The sequence below is a fragment of the Mustela putorius genome, unplaced genomic scaffold (assembly GCF_011764305.1).
Source record: "Mustela putorius furo isolate JIRA1106 unplaced genomic scaffold, ASM1176430v1.1 tig00003854_pilon_pilon_pilon, whole genome shotgun sequence".
Lineage (NCBI taxonomy): Eukaryota > Metazoa > Chordata > Mammalia > Carnivora > Mustelidae > Mustela > Mustela putorius.
In genome coordinates this window covers 10,019,213-10,047,139 of record NW_025422006.1, presented here as the reverse complement: position 1 = coordinate 10,047,139, position 27,927 = coordinate 10,019,213, and the positions used below count along the sequence as shown (strand labels likewise).

The window sequence follows — 27,927 nt, the reverse complement described above, 5'->3', positions numbered from 1 at the left end:
AGAGCCAGCGAGCACAAGCAGGGGGAGCAGCAGGCAGAGGGTGAACAGGCTCCCTGCTGTGCAGGGAGCCCAATGTAGGACTCGAACCCAGGACCCTGGGATCATGACCTGAGCCAAAGGCAGTGGCTTAATTGACTGAGCCACCCAGGCATCCCTCTCTTTCTTTTATAATCAGAGTTACACCAATAACAATAATTGAACTATTCACTTCCTAGTGCAATCCTTGGTTTCACTCAGGAGCCTGGTACAAATGTGTGTTTTGGCTATAGAAGAAAAAGAAAGTAATAAAAATAAAATCTCAAACCTAAAACACGTAGAAGAATTCAATAATTTCCTACATTAGAGTACAGATTAAACCCCTTTGATATTCCACAATAGCTCAAGAGAGTACAAATGTTAAAATCGTGCCTCAGGCTATTTGAAGAACTATTAGTGTCCCTAGCCTGTAAGACCAGGGAGGCAGACAAGGCCAGAAGAGTCACAAGCGAACCATTAGGCCCTATCTAAGGTGGTTTTAAGCAATCCTGACATTAAGAAACTCTGGTGTGTTGATGTATTCTCAAATAACATTTTACACTGCATAAGATTGGCCTCCTCAATTACAGAGGGTTAAAGAGAAAAAAAAACATGCTACCACCGTTATTTTCAAATTGTTGACCAAATAAGGCATACTGCCTCATGACTTGTCTTTGCCTAGTTACCTGTCATTTTAGTACACTGCCCTAACATTCCATAAGGCTAGTCACCCAAAAGAATTCTTGCTTCTAGATGAGCAATACCCTCCTCCACACCCAAGAAATAGTTTTGGACCTTGCTCTATACTGAATGTTCCTGTGTCCCAAGCTTCATATGATGAAGTCCTAACTTCCAGTGTTAGAAGGTGGGGTTTGGGGGAGCCGATCAGGTCCTGAGAGTGGAGCACTCATGAGTGGGATCAGTGCCCTTATAAAAAAGCTTCCAGAATGTTCCCTCCACCCTTCTGCCTTGTGAGGACAAAGAGACAAGACAGCCATCTACAAACCAGAAAGCCCACCCTCGCCAAACATTGAAACTGCCCATGCAGTTTCAAACTAGGTCTCCTGAACATCCCAGCCTCCAGAACTGTGCAAAATCAATGTCTGTTGGTATAAGCCACCCGGTTTATGATATTCTCTTGCAGCAGCCCAACCTAAGACTAACCTAAACTAGGAGTAGCAAAATTTTTGGTCCAGGGCCAAATAGTAATTATTTTAGGCTTTATGGACCACTCACCTTTATAGGTAGCACAAAAGTAACCATGATACATTACAAAATGTCATGGTGAAATTTTCTTTTGATGAAATTCAAATCTTAGGTGATTTTCACTTGTCATAGAGCATCATTCTTCCTATGGTTGTCTTAAACCATTTTAAAATGCTTTTAAAGTCATTCTCATCTCATGGGCTCTACTAATGCAGGCAGCAGACTAGGTTTGGCCTAGAGAACACAGCTTGCTCATGCTTTCCATAAACCACAGATCCTGAGAATGATAAAACCAGTGAGTTATGTTTAGTGGAAAACATTCGCCCCATGCATAAGTACAGAAAACACAATTGTATGGTAATTCATATGAATTATTCTAATTATAGATATAAGCAGCTCTACCAGTTCAGATATTTGCCAATATTTAAGTTACAAACCACAATTGGCTTCATTCGTTCAAACATTCATTTCTTCAGCAACAAATAAGTGCACTTTATGTCCCATACACTGGATGAGGTACAGGGTTGAAGAGGAAATGGTCTCAAAAAGAGGAAATGGTCTCTCTTTTTAAATGATTTCATACACACTGCTTTAATCTGCTTGACATGTCAGGTTTTTTTTTTTTAAGTTAAAAATTCTCAATTTGTAGGAATGGTTGGCTTTTGTTTTACTCATCCAACCCATGCCCTTCAATGATTATCAAGAAGAGATGGTGTCAGCCCAAGTCAAAGGTATTTTTGACTTAAGTAAAACAAAGAGCTTTTAACATGAATGACTGTGAACCTTCAAATGAATTAAATGAGAAGCTAGGACATGTTTTATCATGTGCATCAGGGATGGTTTAATTAGAAATAACTACAATCACTTCAGCTGGGGAAAGGATACTAGATTACCTTCCGCTCTTTAATAGCATGAAATGAATTTTTAGATCAAGTGATTAAGGGTAAGTTTCCACCCTTCAGGAAAATAATGGTTACAATGCATTAATCTTTTGTAAATCAGGAATTGTGGCATTGCAGTGACAAGCTGATTATCAAATTGTATTTACAGGCTGCCTCCTAATTACCTGTTTTAAAAAAATGAGTCTGTTCTCTGCATCTGAGTGTGTTTGAATATGTTTGTAAGATTAGGTATGGCTTGACATTCATCACAGTGCTGTCTATAATAGTAGGAAATTAAAGATAGCTTAAATGTCCATCATGAAAGGAATAAATAATGTATTATAATATAGCAATACAATGGAATATGGCCATTACAAAAGATTATTCTAGATCATTATTGAACAAAGATATACAATATATTTAAGATTTTTTTAGAGCAGGTTACAAAAGAGCATTTATAGTTTGGTCTCATTTAGGGAAGGTCAAACACAGTAGGATCCTAAACAAAACAAAATTCTAAAACGTATTATTTCTGGAGGATCACGATTTGGGTCATTTGGTTTTTCCTGGATTCTTTTCATTTTCTCCATTGTTTGAATTTTTTTTATGATGGGCATATATTAAGGATTTGTTTAATTCTTAACAAGCAGATAAAGCTTTTTTGGTTAATAGATAAAATTTAAAATCAGCAAGATTTTTATGATTAATAAATGACATGATTTATGATAAAGAATCAGTTCAGTAGCAAAAATCGGAACAAATACACAGAAATGTCAGGGATGGCAAGCTTTTGCTCACCTGGTATCAATTTATTACAAGTATTGAAATTTACCCTTAATGTGAACTTTCTGAGAAAGCTAATCCATTCCCACTATACTGCTTCAAGCAACACTGTTCCACCTGAAAACTTAGAAAAATGTTATGAGCCCATGCTTTCCTCTCCATGCCTATTGCATTCTAGAAGCTCAGTACCTAAGTGCTGGAAAGTTTAGAGATCAAGTCCAGATCACTCATCCTACAGATGAAGGAACTGAGTCATGGAGGTGACATGACCTCCAAAAAGACCCAAAGCTAAAGACTGTCAACATAACCTCTCGTTTTGTTGTTGAGTACAGAAAGTTGTGTACAACAAATATGTGCAGCTTTGTAGGTCAATCATGGCTCAGTAGAGTAGTCTTTATTTATTAATTTATTTTTAAGATTTATTTATTTATTTTAGAGACAGTGACAGAGAGAGAGAATGTAAGGAAGGGACAGAGGAAGAGAGAGAGTCTCGACCAGACTCCATGATGAGTGCGGAGCCCAACTCTGGGCTCGATCTCATGACCCTGACATCACCACCTGAGCAGAAACCAAGAGTCTGACTTAACCTACCACACCATCCAGGCGGCCCAGTAAAGCAATCACTGAAAAAAAAAAAGGAAAGTTATCTTTATCTGGTCATCAAACTTTCGTGGTCTCCCCGAATTCCCACACAAATCCAAACTAAGCCAGAGTTGGGATTTGTTAGCGTCGTGGCCTCTGAGTGTTCCCAGAGTGCTGGGGTGGGCAAAGGCTATGAGGACAGCTGGTATGAAGGCCCAGGCACACATCTGTGAAGCTGGCCTGGCAAAAATGGAGAGAGGACATGAGGCCTCAGAGGAAGATATGGGATGAAGAAATATCTGTATGTTATCCAGAATCCCAGGCCAGGAGAATGTCCACAGTGATTACACTGTACCTCCGAAGAGGAGTTCAGGTGTGGCATTCGTGGTTTTCTATCACTAAAACAGTAGATGTGATCCTACGGCACATGGAGAGAAGAAAGCTTTAATTTAGGTTTTGGGTAAAGGAAAATATTCAGGAAAAAGACACAATAGCTCTCACTTATTGAGAACCTACTATGCACTTGAACCTTGGCTCTTCAACTGACTCTGAGTTCCCTCCCTGCCGGACCAGTCAGAACCATGACCAGACTCTGATATCACACCCAGGAGGGATAGAGAAGAAAATGTCAAAGGGAAGGTTATTTGTCAGGTGGAGCTCTGCAATTTACGAAGACTCCACAAGCCATTGGATATGGTGTTTAGGACATTTTTGGTGTCCTTTTAGGGTGTCATGTTATCATGAAATCTGACCCTACTTGACTACCTCAATTAATTTAGTAGGACTGAACTGAGGGCATGTACTGTAAGTGTACTATTTTCTGGAAGTAAATGATTCATCTGTACAAAGTAAAGAACATTTTCCAGGAATATGAGTTGTGATTTAACAAATGCCTTCAGCTTGTCAGAGAAGTTGTAATCACTTATTGACACATACTAACTCCTTTCCCCGGTGTGAGCTCAGCCTATGAATCTATAAACCCGCTTTGTAAACCAGTTCCCATTTCTTCCCCTCTCACACCCATCCTCTTGCCTAACTCTATTTCAGAGAGTCAATAAAAGGCACAGATAAAACAGTCACTACAAAAGGGGTGTGGTTCCAGCAAGTTTCCCTGCAGATTACCTCCAAATGCTTTTTGTTATGCAGGAGTTTACATTCAAACAGAGTTGGAAACCTGTAAACAGTCACTACAAAAGGGGTGTGGTTCCAGCAAGTTTCCCTGCAGATTACCTCCAAATGCTTTTTGTTATGCAGGAGTTTACATTCAAACAGAGTTGGAAACCTGTTATCATGATTCCCCTTCAAGTGTTTTACTTATTCCCATTCTCCTGCTTTTCTCTTATCTGTAAAGTATCTTTTCTTTTTCTTTTTCTTTTTTTTAAGATTTTATTTATTTATTTATTTGTCAGAGCACTAGCTGGGGAAGCAGCAGGCAGAGCAGGCAGAGAGAGAAGCAGCCTCCCTGGGGAGCAAGGACCCGGATTCAGGACTTAATCGGGATCATGACCTGAACCAAAGGCAACCCCTTAAACAACTAGCCACCCAGGCATCCCAAAATATCTAGGTTTCTAATGACACTCATTCCTGTTCTTAGTTCATAGACTGTTCTTAAAACTGTAACATCTCCTATATCCACGTACAGGTTAGCGATCACACATTTTCCCAAAGTACATTCCATTAGCTTAACATCTTTGATGAGCACTGTCCAATAGAAATAGAATACAAGCCCCATATAATTTAAAACTTCCCAGTTGCCACATTAAAAAAAATTTTTTAAAGAAACAGGTAAAATAAATTTTTTAGTATATTTTATTTAATATGATACAGATAAAATACTATCATTTCAACACTGGATCAATATTTTAAAATTGTTAAGGGTATATTTTACAATTTTGGTACTAAATTTTCAAAGTCCAGCATGTCTTTTACACTTAACGGCCCATCTCAGCTCAGACTAGTCATGTTTTGTGTGTTCAGTCATTGCACGTGTCTAGAGACCACCATATTGGACAGCACTGATCTAGATCTTGAATGAAGAAATTAAATGAGATCCAAATCTTATCCAAACCTTCTATTAAGATATTCTCCTTCCTCATCTCTTCCCACTTACTCACCACCACTCAATTTAGAAATATAGTTCTCTCTCAGGCCCATCTTTCCAATTAACTAGGAAGTACGCCTTAATTTTTAAAAAGATTTATTTATTTACTTGACGGAGAAAGTGCGTGTGCATGAGGGGAATGGGGGTAGAGATAGAGGGAGAGGGAGAATCTCCAAGAAGACTCCCTGCTGAGTGTGGAGCCTGAGACTGGGCTTAATTTCCTGACCCTGAGATCATGACCTGAGCCAAAGTCAAGAGTCAGCTGCTTTACCAACTGAGCCACCCAGGCGCCCCTGCCTAAGATATTTCTATTGTCTCTCTCCCACATTCCATTCTCCCTTATCTGCTATCCCTTCATTTCATAAATGGGAAAACCAGTGCCCAGAGAGGTTGCCAATGCAACCAGGGTCACACAGTGCTCAGTATTTAAATTCAGTCTTCCTGATGATCAGACCCCGAGCTCTTCTGATTTCCTTGGGCACACAGCCACTTCCCGGTCTCTTCTTTCTGCTTTAGGGCTCAGCTACTCTTCCTTTTACTCTCTCCAATAAGGAACAGTTGATTTTACCTTTGGGAGGCCCAAAATGAACTAATCCTCTAAGCACGATAGATGGGTTTAGGGATTGCCCACAGGTAGCTCAGACCTGGCAACTTCTCTTTTCAGGTCTTAAAGGTAATGAACCCTCCCAGGAGAGGAGGTTCTTCACTAGTTGACTTTCTAAACATTCTGCTGCTTACATTCACTTACACTCAGAGGACTGGAAGGCTAGATTCTAAAATGTTATTATGGTAATCTTTCCCAGTGCCTCTAGCCATTGGTTATGGGTTATTTTGTGGTTTGGGATTTTTCTACAATAAATACAGGCATTCTTTTTGCAAAGAAATGCTATATGCTAATAATAAAGGAATGTGCCTTGTACCTTTTATAAAGAAATAGTCTGATCATCCTGTCTTGGTTTAATTTTTCCAGATCTACAAATAAAAGACCCTTTTTTTTTTTTTAAACCATTTCAGGCAATCATCTAAATATTTTCCAGAGGTAGAAATGCAGACATAATGCAGTCTGAGGCCCTCCCATATAAAAATCACTCATCGGTATAAAATGACTTAAGAGTAATTCAAGCTGAGCACCTAGAGTCTTCCACTCAGATTTCTATCTGCAAAACAGGACAACACTTGACCACTCTAGCAATATTAAGAGTAACAATTTCTTAACTTCTCCTTCTCCCAGCCACAGTAAAGAAAAAAGGAAAAAAAAAAAGCCAAAAGAGAGGAAAACAGAATAGGGCTACAGTCATCTCCTAATATTATACTACCAAAGAAATTATGCATTTTAAAAAAATCATTTTGTCTTAGGTAACTTTAAAGCATTTTCATTGATCATTTTCAATGAATAAAAAATTAAGATTTCCACACATATCGATCTGCCCTGAATGATTTATACTTCAGCTTTTAAAATACACTGTGGAGGTAGAGAAAGAACAAAACCCTGTATTTTCCTGAGACTTTCATGTTCATGTTTCATGCCCCAAGAAAACAAAGCCTGCCTTTCTCTAGGCAGATAGTATTCATAATTTGTATTTTTTGGTACAGATGCATGATTTGGTGCAAATCTGGTACAAAATACATAGCTCTTTATCTGTGTTACTGTTTCACTAAATCAAATTCCATAACATTTTAGGTTCACTAGTAGAGCTTGCAATATAAAAGAAATAAAGGAGTAAATGTTTTTGTAGTAAGTTGAAAAGACCAAGTGCACACTATTTTTTTTCCTTAAGTAGGAATACATCTGTAGTTTGGAAGATGCAAAATAGATATGTCCCCCATGCCCAAAAAAGCACCTTACTAGCAATGGCATCAGTACTTGGGTATCTCAGTAAACTGGTATTTGTAGGGTAGATTTTGCTCTTTCCGTCTCTGGGGTATGGGATACTGAAAGCTTTGCAAATAAGCCCAAGAACTAAATGTTCTTGAAAAGAACCCTTCAGGATCACCCAGTCCAATCTCTTTCTTCATTTCAGAGGAAACACGAAAGCTTTTGACTGTGGCACAAAATCCTTCCAACTATGCCAATATTCTCCAGCGGGTTAGCTGGTGGAACCCCTGGAAATCAATGTTTTTTGTAGAAACCTATTAAAATGCTGACATATTTATGCCTGCCCCAGGAGCCAGAACTTTTACTAGCAGAAAATATGATTCTATTCCATATATGTGTGTTATATTCAACTACAACTATATCCAGAGGGAGAAAGGGTGGTTAAATTAAGCATAACACATCATTTCAGATATATTCTGTTAACATTTGTACACTACCTTCTCATTTGGTCTCCCACGTTCATCGGCAAGTAAGTGGTGTAAGATGGCAGAGGTTTAAGAAAAATTTGGAGACTGTGAACTTCCATGTAGAAATTCAAAGTTCATTGTCTTCATTTCTAAAATTAAGATGAGACAATACAAATACCAAATCATTATGTTGCACACTAGCAATTAATATAATGTTATATATCAGCTATATCTCAATCAAAGAAAAATGAAAACACCAACATCATTTGATGTCTTCCCCGGCACATCTCCCCTCCCCCCTCCCACCCCCACTCCACGCTCCCTACCCCGACCCCTCCCAAGGAAGCCTAGTTTGGTTTTGGGTTTTGGGTGTTGTTGTTGTTGCTTTTTTTTTCTTTCTTTCTTTCTTTTTCTTTTCTTTCCTTTTTTTTTTTTTTTGAGGATTCTAAGTTGGTTAGAGATAAGACATTTGAATGACTATTTTTGTATTGTTTTCAACCCACTGTGCTAAAATCATGTGGTTGCTGCATGTACCTTATGTTCCTTTAAAAGATGGCTTTAAATGAAAGTGTTTGCAGACTATAAGCCTTCTTTGAATGTTTTTGGGCAATCACCACAATCAAAATGAATTTTGAAAAGTACTCAATTAAAAAGCAATTAAATGTGGGAAGTGACTATTAAAAAGATTATTGAGCGGACATGATGACTCGTCTTGATTTCAGAAGTGAAGCGCTCTGTATGGAGAACTGTCATGATATCATTCTGAGTGATAAAAAAAAAAGCTACAGATTTCATTTCATATGTAAAATAAAGAAAGAAAAAAAGAAAGAGAGAGAGAGTGATCTGGAATAAAATAGAAGTTGTTAGCACAGTTTACTCCAGGCTGTAAGGGAAGAACTTTCAGTTTTTATTTTATAGACTTTCATATTATTTAACCATTTGTTTTCAATAATTATGTACACCTTTTTTCCTTTATAACCAGAAAAACTTAAGAATAATTTTGTTCAATTCCGTTGACCAGGCAAATTAACTGCAAGATTGGCAAACCTGGCAACTCTTCAAAAAATTAAGTGCCGTATAAAACATTGTTTGCAAATAGACAATTGTACCAAATCAGTAGAGCGACTCTCTGAACACTGTTGTTTGGTATTCTACCGGAGTCTCTTGCATTAGGTTCCCTATACAATTGAACCTTAACTGCTTTCTCACATGGTAGGTCCTCAATAAATATTTATGAGATTGAACACTGAGTTGTCCTTTTTTTTAATCTACAAAAATAGTAATCTTATATGTTCAAACTAATTGTAGCTGCTCAGTAAATCAATGACAATGGTGAAATGAATGAGTGAGCATGTCAGTTTCGAATAGTGAGGACTATGAACCTGAAAGACAGCACCTAAAATATCAAAGGTCTCAACTAAAGGAAGGTACAAGTTTGAGAACAGGCCAGGGGCCTCTTAAAATTCAATTTAGTGGGGTGCCTGGGTGGCTCAGTCGTTAAGCGTCTGCCTTCAGCTCAGGTCATGATCCCAGGGTCCTGGGATTGAGCCCCACATGAGGCTCCCTGTTCTGTGGGACACCTGCTTCTCCCTCTGCCTGCCTCTCCCCCGGCTTGTGTTCCCTCTCTCATTGTGTCTCTCTCTGTCAAGTAAATAAATAAACACTTAAAAAAAAAACTCAATTTAGTGGGTCAATTCCCCCCTAAACCCGCTAGTTTTCAAATATATAAAGGAATGGGTTTTCAAAGTCTCCATTAACTAAAGGATTCTAAATCTAGACCAAATAACTGGTCAGAACAAAAAGAGTGTTGGTTAGGTATATTTTCTTCCTTTTCTCCTGAGGAATAAATAAGAAGATCTAAATTAAATGTGTCCTATTAGAAATTTTTACTTAAAATGTGAACCAGAGGGGAATGCAGGTGGCTCAGCCAGTTAAACGTCTGCCTTCGGCTCAGCTCATGATCTCAGGGTCCTGGGATTGAGCCTGATGTTGGGCTCCCTGGTCAGCAGGGAGTCTGCTTTTCCCTCTCCCTCTGCCCCTCCACTCCCATTCATGTACGCTCTCTCTCTTTCTCAAATAAATAAATAAAATCTATCTCTCAAAAAAAAAAAAAAATGTGAACCAGAAAATAAGTTCTTAAAAAACAGATACATTTTTGGGACACCTGGGTGGCTCAGTTGCTTAAGCATCTGCCTTTGGCTCAGGCTCTGATCCCAGGGTCCTGAGATAGAGTCCCACATCAAGCTCCTTGCTTAGCACGGAGCCTGCTTCTCCCTCTCCCTCTGTGCCTACCCCTTCTCATTCTCTCTCTCCCACTCTCTCTCTTTCTCTCTCAAATAAATAAATAATCTTAAAAAAAAAAAAATGAAGAAGAACAGATACATTCTCAAGCCAAGTTGTGAATTCTCTTCCTGCCCTACTTCAAAAATAAGAAAGCAGTGATTTTCTGTGGCATAACTTGGGTCTGGTTCTGCTTGGAAGCGGAAGGAAGAGAGCACGTTTAGTCTGAGGTTGTGGCTGCATTATGTGATAAGAAGCTACAAGTGCATCCAGGCTGATTTTTCTCTCTGACATCCAGCATTTTGCAGTCAGAGAGTGAGTGCAGTTTTCACAAGCTTGAACCAGCCTACAAGTAACTATTTTCCTTATTATTACGCATAATTAAAACTGGAAAAAACAGTGGCAATGTGACCTCTCAGAGGCATGATACAATTGAGCAGGGGTAAAAGGTAAAGAGGTTTCTTTGGGAAAATAAAAAATACTGGAGTTTCTACCATTTCTAGTATCTAAATATAGTTCAGGAAGAAAAAGTATGAAGTGAACATGTAAGATATTCTAGTCCTGGTTTATTGACATAACATTAGGTTGACCTCTACAATAATACTTATTAGAAATGTCATAATAATAATCATAGACATAATAACTGTTTGCAGTTATAATGACTGGTTGGACCAATGCATGCTCCCAGCAAACAAAGCTTTTAGAACAGCATGATCCTCCCCACAAGCTGATACCACATGAATCTGTACATGTTCAATTGTTCAAATGGTTTAGGAACTTGGTTTTTTTAAAAAAGCAATTTCAGGATCTAAAATAGTTTCCCTCCTTTAAAAACAAAAAATGTGTTTGACCAAACCAGCTAGAGACTTACCCATTTATTCACGTAGCAAGTATTTTTTTTAAACATCTCCCGGTGCCTGGTGCGGTGCTTGGCACAGGACACAGAAGTGGAAAAACAAACATGCTTGCATGACTATTTATACCAACTCACACCAAAACACATTCATTAACGTGACACATCACCCTTGGGGGGAGAGATACCATACTTTCAAATGTGATTTTCTGATTTAGCCTCTGCTTTAGCAGAAGGTATACTTCTATATACACCCAGATTCAGAGTCAAGGCCCCTAATTGCGCCTCTGTTTAACGTTAGCTCTAATCTCAAAACAACCCTGAAAATTCGTGCTCCTTCCATTTTACAGATGGTTGATATTGAGAAACCCCTCCCAGGATCAGATCATGGCATTCTGAATGATCTGCAGGTCCAAAGCCACAATGGCAGCCTGTTCAAGAAGACAGCATAACAGTGACCATTTACTGCCTGTTTACTCTGTCCTCACACTGTTCCAAGCCCTTTGGATTGGTTGTTCTAATTCTCACAACAGCCCTGCCAGAGGAGAGATCATCATGCTTCCACGTTACAGATTTAGAAACTGGGGCTCACAGAGGCTAAGTAACGTGCCCCAAATCACACATCCAATGAACAGCCACAGATCGAGCAGGGTTAGAAACCGGGGGCTGTCTGAACCTCAAAAGTTACTCTGTCCTCTCTAAAATACTCCTCATGCTCCACTGACAGCCACTCTTTCAGGCTTTGGTCCATGCTCTCTCCCCTCTGCCTAGAATGGCCTCCCCTGCCTCACTCCTACTCGGTCTTCAAGGTCAAGTGCAGATATTATTTCTCCAGTGCCAACCACCTCAGGCAAAATTTGTAATCATAGCACACAGGGCTTGTTTTCTGTTTTTTTTGGTTTTTGGTTTTTTGCTGCTAGTCTAGCACTTATCACATAGTATTGTAATTATTTGTATGTATTTCTCCCCCGGGGAGGTTAAGAAGACCTTGAGAACAAAAATTGTTTCTTATACACTTTTGAGTTCCCAACACATGCTACACAGCTTGGCACATAGGTTGACACTCCAAGTTAATTGGTGGCAGACCGAATACCTCGTGCCAGCATGCTGTAAATTAAAAGGACCTCTAAACAAGTGACAAGACCAATCCTCCAGCCTCTATTTGGGAGCCACATTTTTTCCGTGTTTTATTTGCCTGTCTGCTTTAAAGACCGTCAGAAGAATGAATGCTAACACCTCGCTACCTCTTCTGTTAGCAATTCTTCTAACAGGTCACTCCAGGCTCAATCCTGCATCTTTCTGCCCTCGGAGAAAATTCTGCCTTCTCATAGTGCAGAAAATACAGAATGAAACTTTCACAAAACCTGCCTTCATTTTTGCCCGTTTCCTGGTGAAATCGGTTGGACGCACCATACACTTTTCCCCTGCGTGCTCACCACAGAGACCGGATCTTTTCTGGGCCAGTAAGAAGTGTGGGGACCACAGGGAATAAGGACACTGGTGGCAAAGAAAAGGGTCCATAGCAACATGGTGCCCCAGAGCTTAGCCCCTTGAACAGCACAAATGCCTGTGTCCGGATGTGTATCTTCAAACCAATGACCGAGGCTTTATTTTCCTCTAAGGCGGGAAGTAAATGCCTGTTGGACAGATTGGAAAAACTCAGATATAGAAAGAGTGGATTCTTTGGCGGAAACCTTTTTATGCTGGATTTAATCCAAAAGTTCTCACCTTCCAGCCTGCACTTGAACCCAAGGGCAAATTTTCAGAAAATGGATGGTAGCTATATTTTCTTTACTAAGAGAATCAGGTCATCCCTTTAACTCCTTTCTGCTTCAGAAGTAGATATTAACATACAATCACCCTGAATGTTTGTAAGCAAAACAGGCAAAAAGATCCGGCTTGTTTGAGTCTTTGGTTTTTTAAGTCTCTCCTGAATAGGGATATTCACAGATAATTGGCCGCGCTGTCTGGACAAAGAGTTACAGCTTTGTGGTGTAAAAAACGTAGCCTGCATGTCCAAATTAGCTCAAGAAATTTCCCATTTCTGAGAGGGCGGCTGGCTGCCAGCTCTTTAAGAGAGAAAAACACACCCTCAGAACATGAATCATTACCTAGCACAGCAAGTGAGCTCACGCGCGCGCACGCGCAGACACACACACACACACACACACACACACACTTTAAATAATTGCTCAAGACTTCACAAAATATGCCTTCAGCACGGTACACATTTTATCAACCAAGATCAGGCTGTCCTTTTTCATCTACCCTGTCGAAAACGGTAAGCTGTTTACCAAAACCATTGCTCCAGGAGCAGGCTCAGGGCGTCCTGTAAACAGGGGTGCCAAGCAGACAGAACGGATGAGTCAGAACTGATTTTAGAGTACACACGTGTAGGTTGAACTTAGTGCTTGCAGCTGGTTGTCAGTCCTGTTTTAAAAACAGATTTGTTGACCTTTATGCCTATAGTTACTTATCTTTTCACTCCTGCACCTGAAAGGCAACCTTCTTAGAGAAGGAAGATCTAATCGATGCTTTTAGCATAGATGGATTAAGATGACCATTCCTTGGAAATCGACACTAGTGAGCTCGCCCAGCTGCAACACAACACAAAGGCAGAGGCAAGGTGACGTGACGGCAAGGTGACGTGCCTGACCTGGGGGTGGCCATCTGGGTGGCTCCCATCCCTGTCAGAAAGGGGTGCAATAGGTGTCAGTTATTTTTATTGTAAACACTCAAAAGTTTGAGACATTATGATCAGACAAATGGTTTTTCAAGTGAAAAGAGACCAAAATAGTTGCCAAATCTAAAAGCGAAGGAATCCAGATGTCTCAATATGTTTCCTTAAAAAGTGGGTTTAAAGCACATGTTTTTTAAAACATATAAGAATAATTGATTGATGTGCTTCTTAGCTGACTTGAGACAACAGATTCTTCAGAGCAGTCAGTCATATTTATTTCTCTATGTTAGCTAGAAAGTCAAAGAGAGCTACTGAGTTGGAACCAGGACTATTTTTTCCTTTATAAAAATTTCTGATTTCATCATAGATGTTATGGTAACCCTGTCCAAGAGTCTGGGAGTTTAATCCATCATATTTTTAGAAGTTAATTTAATAGAGTAAAACCTTGACTTTCAAATTTCCTTTCTTTTAATATTGGAAGAATATTTGTCTTTTTTATACTAATTTCTAAGAGTTTGTTTGTTTTTAAGAAAGCCTTTTTGGAAAGAACATTTCACATAATTTTTTCAGGCTAACTATACTTGTTTTCTCTTTTTTTTTTTTCCTTTTTAATTGGAATATAGCTGACATATTACTTTCAGGCATACAATATAAGTCATTCTACAATTATAAACATCATGAAATGCTCGCCACAATAACTGTAACTCTTTTCAATAAAAACTAATCCAAAAGAAGTAAATGCAAATAAAGAATTAAAAAGGAGATACCTTCAGTATTTGAAAAGCAACATTTCTCTTGTATGGTTTATCAGTGAACTCAGAATGCACTTAAATTGGCAATTAAAATGATCTATAAGCATCCTGCCTTGATGGTGAGAAGTCCTGGGATAAAATACAATGAGAATGTGTGATATTAAAAGCTGTGCTTTTCACTTAGATACACTGCAACATCCGTGAAATGGTGGGTACTGAGGACATTGTTTCCTTATATTAGCTCTTAGAAGCTTCAGGGACACCTGGGTGGCTCAATCAGTTAAGCATCTGACTTTAGCTTAGGTCATGACCTCAGGGTCCAGGGATAGAACCCTGAATAAGGCTCCCTGCTTAGTAGGGAATCCACTTCTCCCTCTCCCTCTGCCCCTTTCCCCACTTCTACACACACACATTCTCTCTCAAATAAATAAATAAAATCTTTAAAAGGGAGGAAGGAGCAAGATGGCAGAGGAACAGGAAATATTCTTGGGTCCCAGGAGTTCAGCTAGGTACTTATCAAACCATTCTGAACACCTACAAACTCAACAGGAGATTGAAGAGAAGAAGAGCAGCATTCTAGGAACAGAAAATTGACCACTTTCTAGAAGGTAGGATGTGCAAAGAAGTGAATCTGAGGCACTATTGGGAAGGTAGACTGTGGGGGGTAGGTAGGGCAGGAAGGGCTGGCTCCCCACAAGCCCTAGAGCAGGGGAGCACAAAATTGGAACTTTTAGAAGTCAGCTCCACGGAGGGACATCGCTCCAGAGGCTAAGCAGGGTGTGGAGCCCTTATGGGGACACTGTGGTCACAGGACCCACAGAGTCACAAAAAGACCAGGGGTTTCTGAGTGTGACAGAGCTCTCAGGTATCAGAGCCAGGAAGCTGGCTACAGAGACAGAGCTGAGGAGCATGCTTTCAGCTCGGGGTTCTCTTAAACCATGACCTGAGGCACAATCAGGCCACTGCTCTTCAAGCAGGGACCCCACAACTACCAGATCCGGGGAGGCTCACTTTCCTCCTCAGGGACAAGTGGCATGGAAGTGCATGGCAGGAAATCTGCTGGGTTTGGAGACTCCCAACAGAGCCATGCTCCAGAGAGAGAAATGCTCAGTCACAGGCTGGTTGAGCTTGGATTGTGGCCAGAGACCAGGGAGATAGGAGGGATTCACTGCTTTTCTCTGAGGGCTCATTGAGGAGTGAGGCCCTGAACTCTTGGCTCCTCTGGGCCAGAGATTGGGAGGCCACCATCTTCATTCCAGTCCTCCAAAGCTCTATGGAAAGCATTGAGGGAACAAAAGCTCCGAGCATGTAGCTCCCGAGCATGAACCCAGGCAGATTACTTAACCTAGCCCCTGGCAAGGGCAGTACAATTGCGCCTCAGGCAAAGACATTTGAGAATCACTGCAACAGGCCCCTCCCCCAGAAGATCAGCAAGAACGTCCACCAAGATCAAGTTCACCAATCAACAAGAACTGCAGAACTCCAGAGCTAGGGGAATGCAACACATAGAATTCATGGCTCTTTTCCCATGATTCTTAAGTCTTTCAAAGTTAACTTTTTAAAATTTTCTTTCTTACTCAATTTTTATAATTTTTCCTCTTTCCTAATTTAACCCTTTTAAACTATTTTATCTTATCAATACTTTTTAAAAAAATATTTCTTAATTTTCATTGTTAATAGTCATATTCTATTTAACCTTATTTTTTGTGTATATATATATATATATATAGGTTTTTCTTTCTTGAGATTTGGGGATACACTTTCTTCTAACAAATCAAAATATACCCTAAATCTAGCACGTGGCTTTGTTCTAGTCTCCAGCCTTATCACATTCTTTGCTCTTTTTCTTTTCTCTTTTCTCAACCAACTTCTTATCAATTCTTTTTTTAGAATCTTTTAAAAATTTTCATCTTTACAGTCATATTCCATCTCTTTATTGTGTTTACCCATATTTTTGTGTATATATATGTTTTAATGTCTTTGAAATTTTGGGGAGGCAGTTTCTTCTAATAGACAAAAATACACCCAAAATCAAGTTTGTGGCTCTGTTCTATTCACCAGTCATATCTATCTCTATCTAGCTATATAGATAGATAGAGATAGATATATGTATACATATATCTGTATACATATACAGATGTATACACATACAGATACATATAGATAGATAGACAGATATCTATCTCCAATCCCCTGGATTTCCAATTTGGTTACTGTATATTTTTCTGGGGTCATTGCTACCCTTTTAGTATTTTGTTCTCTCATTCATCTATTCTTATCTGGATAAAATGACAAGGAGGAAAAACTCACCTCAAAAGAAGAACAAGAGGTAGTACCAATGGCTAGGGACCTAATCAATACAGAGATTAGTAAGATGTCAGAACTAGTGTTCAGAATGACAATTATCAAGGTGCTAGCTGGGCTCGAAAAAAGCATGGAAGATACTAGACAATCCCTTTCTAGAGAAATAAAATCCCTTTCAGAGAAAAAAAAGAACTAAAATCTAACCAAGTTGAAATCAAAAAAGCTATTAATGAGGTACAATTAAAAATGGAGGCTCCTACTGCTAGGATACATGAGGCAGAAGAGAGAATTAGTGATACAGAAGACCAAATAATTGAGAACAAAGAAGCTGAGAAAAAAAAAGATACTAGACCACAAGGGGAGAATTTGAAAGATAAGTAATACCATAAGATGAAACAATATTAGAATAATTGGGATTCCAGAAGAATAAGAAAGAGAGAGAGGGGCAGAAGGTATATTGAAGCAAATTATACCAGGAAATTTCCTTAATTTGGCAAAGGGAACACACAACAAAAATCCAAGAGGCACAGAGAACCCCCTCAAAATCAGTAAAAATAGGTCCACACCCCACCACCTAATAGTAATACTTATGAGTCTTAATGACAAAGAGAAAATCCTGAAAGCGGCTTGGGACAAGAGGTCTGTAACATACAACAGCAGAAATATTAGATTGGCAGCAGTGCTATCCACAGAGACCTGACAGGCCAGAAAGGAATATCATGTTATATTCAGAGCACTAAGTGAGAAAATTATGCAGCCAAGAATATTATATCCAGCTGGGTTGCCATTGAAAATAGAAGGAGAGATAAAAAGCTTCCAGGACAAAAACTAAAAGAATTTGCAAACACCAAACCATCCTTATAGGAAGTATCAAAAGGGGTCCTCTAAGCGAAGAGAAAGCCTAAAAGTAACAGACCAGAAAGGAACAGAGACAATATACAGTAGCAGTCCCCTTAAAGGCAATACAATGGTATTAAATTCATATCTTTCAGTAGTTACCCTGAATGTAAACGGGCTAAATGCCCCCCAAACAAAAGACATACGGTATCAGAATGGATTTTAAAAAACAAGACCCATTGATATGCTATCTGCAAGAAACTCATTTTAGACCCAAAGACACCTCCAGATTTAAAGTGAGGGGGTGGAAAACAATTTACCATGCTAATGGACATCAAAAGAAAGCTGGGGTGGCAATCCTTATATCAGATAAATTAGATTTTATGCCAAAGACTATAGTATGAGATGAGGAAGGATGCTATATCATATTTAAAGAGTCTGTCCAACAAGAAGATCTAACAATTTTAAATATCTATGCCCCAACATGGGAGCAGCCAATTATATAAACCAATTAATAACAAAATCAAAGAAACACATTGACAATAATAAAATAATAGTAGGGGAATTTAAACACCCTCCTCACTGAAATGGACAGATCATTTAAGCAAAAGATCAACAAGGAAATAAAGACTTTAAATGACACACTGGACCAGATAGACATCACAGGTATATTCAGAACATTCCATCCCAAAGCAACATTCTTCTCTAGTGCACATTCTCTCTGGAGAATAGATCACATCCTGGGTCACAAATCAGGTCTCAACTGGTACCAAAACACACGGACCACTCCCTGCATATTTTCAGACCACGACGCTTCGAAACAAGAACTCAATCACAAGAGGAAAGATGGAAAAAGCTCAAACACATGGAGGCTAAAGAGCATCCTACTAAAGAATGAGTGGGTCAACCAGGAAGTTAAAGAAGAATTGAAGAAATTCATGGAAAGAAATGAAAATGAAAACACAACTCTTCAAAATCTTTGGGACACAATAAAGGCAGTCCCCAGTATATAGCAATTCAAGCTTTTCTCAAGAAACAAGAAAGGTCTCAAGTATACAACCTAACACTACACCTAAAGGAGCTGGAGAAAGAAGAGCAAAGAAAGCCAAACCCTAGCAGGAGAAGAGAAATAATAAAGATTAGTGCAGAAATCAATGAGATAGAAACCAAAAGAACAGTAGAACAAATCAATGAAACTAGGAGCTGGTTCCTTGAAAGAATTTGTAAGGCTGATAAACCCCTGGCCAGACTTATCAAAAAGAAAAGAGAAAGGACCTAAATTAATAATCATGAAGGAAAGAGGAAAGATCACAATCAATACCAAAGAAATACAAACAATTATAAGAACATAATTAAGAGCAACTATACACCAGAAAATTTGATAATCTGGAAGAAATGGATGCATTTCTAGAGACATAAAACCTACCCAAACTGAAGAGAATCATAACCAGTAAGGAGAGTGAAGCAGTAATCAAAAATCTCCCAACAAAAAAGAGCCCAGGGCTAGACGGCTTCCCAGGGGAATTCTACCAAACATTTAAAGAAGAATTAATACCTATTGTCCTGAAGCTGTTCCAAAAAATAGAAATGGAAGGGAAACTTCCAAACTCATTTTAGGAGGCCAGCATCACCTTGATCCCAAAAGCAGATGAAGACCCCATCAAAAAGGAGAATTACAGACGAATATGATGAACACAGATGCAAAAATTCTAACCAAAATACTAGCCAATAGGATCCAACAGTACATTAAAAGGATTATTCACCACAGCCAAGTGGGATTTATTCCTAGGCTGCAAGTTTGGTTTAACATCTGCAAATCAATCAATGTCATACAATACAGTAATAAAAGAAAGAACAAGAACCATATGATACTCTCAATAGATGCTGAAAAAGCATTTGACAAAGTACAGCATCCTTTCTTGATCAAAACTCTTCACAGTGTAGGCATAGAGGGTACATACTTCCATATCATAAAAGTCACCTGTGAAAAACCCACAGTGAGTATCATCCTCAATGGAGAAAAACGGTGAGCTTTTCCCCTAAGGTCAGGAACATGGCAGTGCTGTCTACTATCACCACTGCTATTCAACATAGCACTAGAAGTCCTAGCCTCAGCAATTGGACAACAAAAAGATATAAAAGGCATCCAAATCGGCAAAGTAGTCAAACTCTTGCTTTTTGCAGGTGATATGATACTTTAAGTGGAAAACCGAAAAGACTGCACTCCAAAACTGCTAGCACTCAGAGAGGAATTCACTAAATGTCAGGATATAAAAATCAATGCACAGAAATCAGTTGCATTTCTATACACCAACAACAAGACAGAAGAAAGAAAAATCAAGGAGTCAATCCCATTTACAATTGCACCCAAAACCGTAAGATACCTAAGAATATAACCAAAGAGGCAAAAAATCTGTACTCAGAACACTATAAAGTATTCATGAAAGAAATTGAGGAAGACACAAAGAAATGGAAAAAAAATTCCATGCTCATGGATTGGAAGAACAAATATTGTGAAAAAGTCTATGCTACCTAAAGCAATCTATACATTTTACACAACCCCTATCCAAATATCAATTTTTTTCAAAGAAATGGGACAAATAATCCTAAAATTTATATGGAACCAGAAAAGACCCCAAATAGTCAGAGGAATGTTGACAAAGAAAACCAAAGTTGGTGATATCACAATTCCAGACTTCAAGCTCTATTACAATGCTATAATCATCAAAACAGTATGGTACTGGCACAAAAATGGACACATAGATCAAGAGAATAGAAGAGAGCCCAGAAATGGACCTCAATTCTATGGTCAACTAATCTTCAACAAAGCAGTAAAGAATGTCCAATGGAAAAAAGTCTCTTCAACAAATGGTGTTGGCTCTGGAAAACAACATGGAGGTTCCTCAAAATGTTGAAAGTAGAACTGCCCTATGACCCAGCAATTGCACTACTGGGTATTTACCCTAAAGATACAAACGTAGTGATCCGAAGGGGCATGTGCACCCGAATGTTTATAGCAGCAATGTCCACAATAGCCAAACTATGGAAAGAACCTAGATGTCCATCAACAGATGAATGGATAAAGATGTGGTATATATATATACAATGGAATACTATTCAGCTACCAAAAGAAATGAAATCTTGCCATTTGCGACAACATGGATGGAACTAGAACGTATCGTGCTTAGCGAAATAAGTCAAGCAGAGAAAGACAACTATCATATGATCTCCCTGATATGAGGAAGTGGTGATGCAACATGGGGGTTAAGGGGATAGGAGAAGAATAAATGAAACAAGATGGGATTGGGAGGGAGACAAATCATAACTGACTCTTAATCTCACAAAACAAACTGAGGGTTGCTGGGGGGAGGGGGGCTGGGAGAAGAGGGGTGGGGTTATGGACATTGGGGAGGGTATGTGCTATGGTGAGTGCTGTGAAGTGTGTAAACCTGGCGATTCACAGACCTGTACCCCGGGGGATAAAAATATATTATATGTTTATAAAAAAATTAAAAATTAAAAACAAAACAAAAGAAACAAACAAACAAAACAAATGGTGTTGGGAAAATTGGACACCCACATGCAGAAGAACTGGACCATTTCCTTACACCACGCACAAAAATAGACTCAAAATGGATGAAAGACCTCAATGTGAAAGAAAAATCTATCAAAATCCTTGAAGAGAACACAGGCAGCAACCTCTTCAACCTCAGCCACAGCAACTTCTTCCTAGAAACATCACCAAAGGCAAGAGAAGCAAGAGCAAAAATGAACTATTGGGACTTCATCAAAATAAAAAGCTTTTGGGGTGCCTGGGTGGCTCAGTGGGTTAAGGCCTCTGCCTTCGGCTCAGATCATGATCCCTGGGATTGAGCCCTAAATTGGGCTCTCTGCTCGGCGGGGAGCCTGCTTCCCCCCCCCCCCCACCCTCTGCCTGACTCTCTGCTTACTTGTGATCTCTGTCAAATAAATAAAATCTTTAAAAAAAAAAAAAAGATAAAAACTTTTGCACAGGAAACAGTCAACAAGTCAACAAAACCAAAGACAACTGACAGAATGGGAAAAAATATTTGCAAATGACATATCATATAAGGGGAAAAGTATCCAAAAATCTACAAAGAATTTATCAAACTCAACACCCAAAGAACAAATAATCCAATCAAGAAATGGGCAGAAGACATGAACAGACATTTCTGCAAAGAAGACATCCAGATGGCCAACAGACACATGAAAAAGTGCTCCACAACACCCGCCATCAGGGAAATACAAATCAAAACCATAGTGAGATACCACCTCACACCAGTCAGAATGGCTAAAAATAGCAAGTCAAGAAACGACAGATGTTGGTGATTTGAGGAGAAGGGGGAACCCTCCTACACTGTTGGTGGGAATGCAAGTTGGTGCGGCCATTCTGGAAAACAGTATGGGGGTTTCTCAAAAAGTTGAAAACAGAGCTACCCTGTGACCCAGCAATTGCACTACTGGGTATTCACCCTAAAGATACAAATGTAGTGATCCAAAGGGGCATGTGCACCTGAATGTTTATAGCAGCAACATCCACAATAGCCAAACTATGTAAAGAACCTAGATATCCATCAACAGATGAATGGATAAAGAATATGTGGTGTAGGGTGAGCCACCTGGGTGATGGTGATGAGCCACCTGGGTGGCTCAGTGGGTTAAGCCTCTGCCTTTGGCTCAGGTCATGGTCTCAGGGTCCTGGGATCGAGTCCCGCATCGAGCTCTCTGCTCAGCAGGGAGCCTGCTTCCCTTCCTCTCTCTCTATGCCTGCTTCTCTGCCTACTTGTGATCTCTGTCTGTCAAATATATAAATACCATTTTTTAAAAAAAGAAAAACAAAAACAGAAGAAGATGTGGTGTGTATATGTAATGAAATACTATGCAGCCATCAAAAATGAAATCTTGCCATTTGCAATGTGTTGGGTGGAAGCAAAGGGTATTATGCTGAGCAAAATAAGTCAATCAGAGAACAACAATTATCATATGATCTCTCTGATATGAGGAATTTGTGAGGCAGGGCAGAGGGTTGTCAAGGGAAGGGAGAGAAAGAATGAAACAAGATGGGTCTGGGGACGGAGACAAACCATAAGGGACTCTCAATATCAGGAAACAAACTGAGGGTTGCTGGGTGTTGAGGGGAGGGATAGAGTGACCGGGAGACGGACATTGAGGAGGATACGTGCTATGGTAGGCACTGCGAATTGTATAACACTGATGATTGACAGACCTGAAACAAATAATACATTATATGTTAATAAAAGAAAAACCTTTTTAAAAAAGCTTCATAATGCTGGGTTTTTGTAGGGGGTCAGATATTTTCTTTTGTTTGGTTGGTTTTCTGGCTGGTGATGGTGGTGGTCGTTCGTTATGTATGAGCATTGCTATTTTTTTTTTTAAGATTTTATTTATGTATTTGACACAGAGAAAGAGATCACAAATAGGCAGAGAGGCAGGCAGAGAGAGGGGGAAGGTTCAGCAGGGAGCCTGATGCGGGACTGGATCCCAAGACCCTGAGATCATGACCTGAGCCGAAGGCAGAGTCTTAACTCACTGAGCCACCCAGGTGCTGCAAGCATTGCTATTTTTTAATACAAAAAACTTTAAAATACAATGAAGTCAGGAAAGATAAAAGGCCAGCTTATGACTATAAACTTTCCTTGTGGTCACAGTCCTCAATAACTATAAAAAAAGATGTTGTTACTGAAACAAAAAATCCTTTATTCCTTATTTCTATCCTATTCAGAGTTCTCAAAAGTTGCCTGGAAAGTTACACAGAAAAAAGAAAGGATTTTGACATTATTATTGAATGCATAAAAGAATTTTCATAAATATATAGGGCAATGCAAAAAAACTCATTCCAAAATTAGAACTCCTCAAACTAAGTTAATTCAGCCAACAAATTTATTTGTTCATAATCTGGTATCCACTCATATAGATGTTTTGAAATATAAAAATGTAAATACAGTATGATGGTTTTTCTTGGTTATGAAATGAATAAGTATGCATTATTTAACCAAGAAAAATATAATACTTTCACAGTTTACTTTGATTCTTATTTCTAAATAATATGTTTATCATTTGGAGATTTTCTTATTGACTCCCTGTGACTGCAGGATTTAGCTAGAATCGGTGCATAAAATACATCACATGTCAGAAAGGACATAAAGCATAGATATCTGAAACAAACATCCCTGGATGGGCGACTCAGAGCAAATAGATAAGTGCCAGCCCGCAGAAGTTCCCTATAGCCTTTCTGAGTCAAATCACATCCTTTCCTTAACTGTAACTCTTGGCTTTTCTTTATACTTTTTTGCCATCCAAGAATGCATCACTCAACCTTACAGTTTTGCCTGTTTTTGAATTTTATGTAAATGGAATCATGCAGTATATAGTCTTCTGTATCAGCTCTTTCTAGCTCAATATTATATTTATAAGATTCATTCATATTATAGCATTCGGTTGTAGCTCATATCCATAGCTATGCAGTATTCCACAGTGTAACTATACCTACATTTACTAATCCATTCTCCTGTAGATGGACATTTAGATTATTGCTATGCTTAGACTTAGAAATAAAGCATACTCTATAAGCTTTCTTATACATGTCTCCTGTTATACATGGGCACAGATTTCCGTTGGATATATGCCTAAGAGAGAAATTGCTAGGTCATGAGGTACAGTATCTTTAATTTAGTAAATAAAGTCAAATGCTTTCCAAATTGGTTTGAAACTAGTTTCCATTCCCACCAGCAGTTGGATGAGAGTTCCAAGTGCTCCAGATCCCTGGAAATCCTTGCTATTTTGTCTAAATTTTTAATTTCAGCCATTTGGATGGATGTGTAGCAGCATTTCGTTGAACTTTTAATTTGCATTTCTCGGAGGACTAATGAGATTGAACACCTTCCGTTATATGTATTGACCAATTATATATATCCTGTTTTAAAGTGGCTTTTCAGTCTATTTGCCCACTGTTCTGTTCAATTAGACTGCATTTTCTTATTGAGTCATAGTTCTTCACATATTCTGGATATAGACACTTTGGTAATTATGTGTACTCTTAATAGCTCTGTATCTGCGACGTGCCTTTTTGCTATTTTAATTATTTTTAATATTCTTAATTTTACTGTGGTCAAGTTCATCAATCCCTACCTCGAAGATTGGTGCATCTTTATGTTCAATACGTTTAAAAATCATTCCTTCCTATTGAGATCATGAATTTTTTCTCCTATATTATCTTCTACAGCCTTACTGTTTAGCCTTTCATAGTAAAGCATCTACAATTTACCTAGAATCGGTATTTTTGTTGATGATGTGAGTGGGTTGAGTTGTTGGACTTTTCCAGGTAGCACATTCTCTAACCCAATGCTCTGCTCTGTCACTTTTGTCATCGCTGTCATTTTTCATCAATTTTCAGCAGATTCTCTTGATGCCTCACTTTGTAAAATGAGGGTGTTTGTACCCTTACCACTGCCTCCTCCTCTCCCGCTCACCTTTCATCTCCCAACATCTGCCACCTAGAGCTCTACTTGAACATCATCTAAGCAAGAGGGTTCCTGTCTGTTCTTAATCATGATTAATTCATCTACGCTTTGTGCACAGGTTTATTTTAAAAGCTGGTAACTGGGGCGCCTGGGTGGCTCAGTGAGTTAAGACTCTACCTTCGGCTCAGGTCATGATCTCAGGGTCCTGGGATCGAGTCCCGCATCGGGCTCTCTGCTCAGCGGGGAGCCTGCTTCCCCCTCTCTCTCTGCCTGCTCCTCTGCCTACTTGTGATCGCTCTCTGTCAAATAAATAAATAAAATCTTTAAAAAACTAAATAAAATAAAATAAATAAAAGCTGATAACCAATAAGCAAATTTTACATTATTATAACTATGCATCGCATTCTTTGTCGGAGCCAGAAAATGTTAATAATTACATTTCTTGCATACATTTCTGATGTCACAGTCCTTTCACCACTCGGAGAAAAATGTACTAGCACCAAGGTGAAACATAGTTTCCTCTCTTACATCTTACCAGTCACTGAAAAATAACTAGGTGTTAAATTGTTTTGTATTTGGAACATGACATCCTGGTAAAGTGTTTCAATCTACTGAGATTTTTCTGGTTATTCTTTTTTACCTTGTTAAGATAAGATTCACAGGTTTTCCCACCGTGCAATTCTTTGCAACTTCTTATTAACAGCAGCTATTACCTGAAATAAATTTCATTCTTTTCCTTGGAACTATTTTTCTATGAGCCTGCCTATCTCTGTTGTAAATTACACTGATTTCCTCCTTCGGCCTACTACGTAACTGGCATCCTTGGATCTGTTTCATTATTCCCCTAAACAAGCCCTGTTTGTGTACCCCTGGGAAGAGGCAGAACAGCTACAAGGATAGAGGGAACACAGCCCACCTAGGCCCACCATCACTTGTGACACCAATTGCAAGTTTGAGGGGTTCTACATACCAGGCCCAGGTTTGATGATTCACTAGAAGAGCTCACAGAACTCAACGGACAGCTATTATACTCATGGTTAAGAGTTAGGGCTGAGAAAGAATAGAGATCACAGTCAGCCAAGGGAAGAAGTATGTGGGGCAGAGACTAGGGAAGTACCTGATGCAGAACTTCTTTGGCCTCTTCCTATAGAGTCAGAACACATTACTTTTCTAACACTGACTTGCCATAGTAAGCAGAGACTTATCAGGGAAGCCCAGCAGAGCCTTGATACTCAGAATTTTTATGGAGGCTCCATTATATAGGTGTGATTGATTGTCCCCATGCTTAATTTTAGTTTCCAGTCTCTAGTGACCCAAAGCCCCTCAGGCAAAGACACTCCTAAGATGTATGATCCTACAGAAGCTTATAGCTCATCTCCCAGAAACTAAAGGCCAAGGCCAGACCTCTTGTGGGGCGAGGTTAAATTCTTTACCACACAATCCCACCTCTTCCTTTTTCTTGATTTTCACCCTCTTTTTACTGGAGACATCCTCAAGATGGGTGGGTGTAAATTCCCATTTTAAATCTTAGTGATCTGATATTTCACGAAACCCATAAATACGGCCCTTTTTTCATTTACCTGACTTGTTTCTAATGGGCCCTTTGAATTGGAAAGTCTCCCTTTAGCTCTGGAGATGTTATTTCTTTAACAATGTCTTTCCCTTGGACGCCTGGGTGGCTCAGTTGGTTGAGCAACTGCCTTCGGCTCAGGTCATGATCCCAGACTTCCAGGATCGAGTCCCGCATCCGGCTCCCAGCTCCTTGGGGAGTCTGCTTCTCCCTCTGACCTTCTGCTCTCTCATGCTCTCTCTCACTCATTCTCCCTCAAATAAATAAATAAAATCATAAAAACAAACAAACAAAAAAAAAACAATGTCTTTCCCTCTACCATGACTGCTTTGTCTTTCTAGAACACCTACTCCTTGGCTGTTGGACATCTTGGACTAATGCTCCAGTTCTGAGTCCAAAGCTTCTCAAGGCAACTTGGTGACGTCTCTCCTTTCAGCTCCCTTCTCTGATAGTCTAGAAGGCTGTTTCCTCCTCTTTGCTCCACTTATAAACCTCTTAGAGCATCTGTTTCCCCTAGTGCTCATGACTACCTACAATTCTCTCCATTTGTGGACTCTGCATATTTTTTATTCTTCTAATATTATTTTAAGTTAGTCCTATGAAGGAGAAAGAAATAAGTGTGCTTGCCTTGATATCTTGAACTTGAAGCTACCTTTATGAATCTGAAAGGTTTAAAGGCAGGTGGCTTTATTGTCAGAGTATGTTTCCCATCCCTATGTCAGTGGCATGAGAAACAGCAATACATGCATTTCCTGACCCTCAATTACATAATTTGGGACAAGAGCATCGTAGGAGAATTACAGATATAGAGCCTTCTATGACACTCCTTCCTTTGCCAAATGACAAACACAAGGTATCAAGTTATGACATAGTGAAAAGAAAAAAATTAGTTCAGTGACTTTATTTTTAAAATGTATTTTCAAAACTGTTCTTTTCAGAAGAGAAACAATAGAAATAAAGTACAAACTCTTGCCAGATTCCAGATGGCAGCGGTGATATAGAAGAAAGAACACTGGCTTTGGCATCAGAAGACCTGGGTTTGATGCTGGCTCTGCTTTTGTTGTCCCCCTAACTTGACTGAGTTACTAAACTTGTCTGAGTCATAAGTCTCTCATCTATAAGCAGAAAGAAAACACGTGTCTCACCACTGTCATGAGACTGAAAAGAAAGAACAGTCATGAAAGAACATTCTAGATTGCAAAGTAAATAGAAAATAAAATACTTTCTCCAAATGATGACATTCTCCAGGGGAGACTTGTGAATTCTTCAGGGGGGGTTAGGGGGAGCCTTACATCTCA

General features: G+C 39.1%; 1 protein-coding gene across 2 annotated transcripts in view; it reads right to left on the bottom strand.

Moving 5' to 3' along the window:
• TMC1 (transmembrane channel like 1) overlaps nt 1-8,002 on the bottom strand; it is a 352,389-nt gene extending 344,387 nt beyond the window's left edge. For both annotated transcript variants that reach the window (XM_045065101.1, XM_045065103.1), the window contains exon 1: nt 7,882-8,002. The gene's annotated coding sequence lies outside the window, so the exon portion shown is untranslated. The remainder of the gene's footprint in view (nt 1-7,881) is intronic.
• Between the last annotated feature and the right edge of the window lie 19,925 nt (nt 8,003-27,927).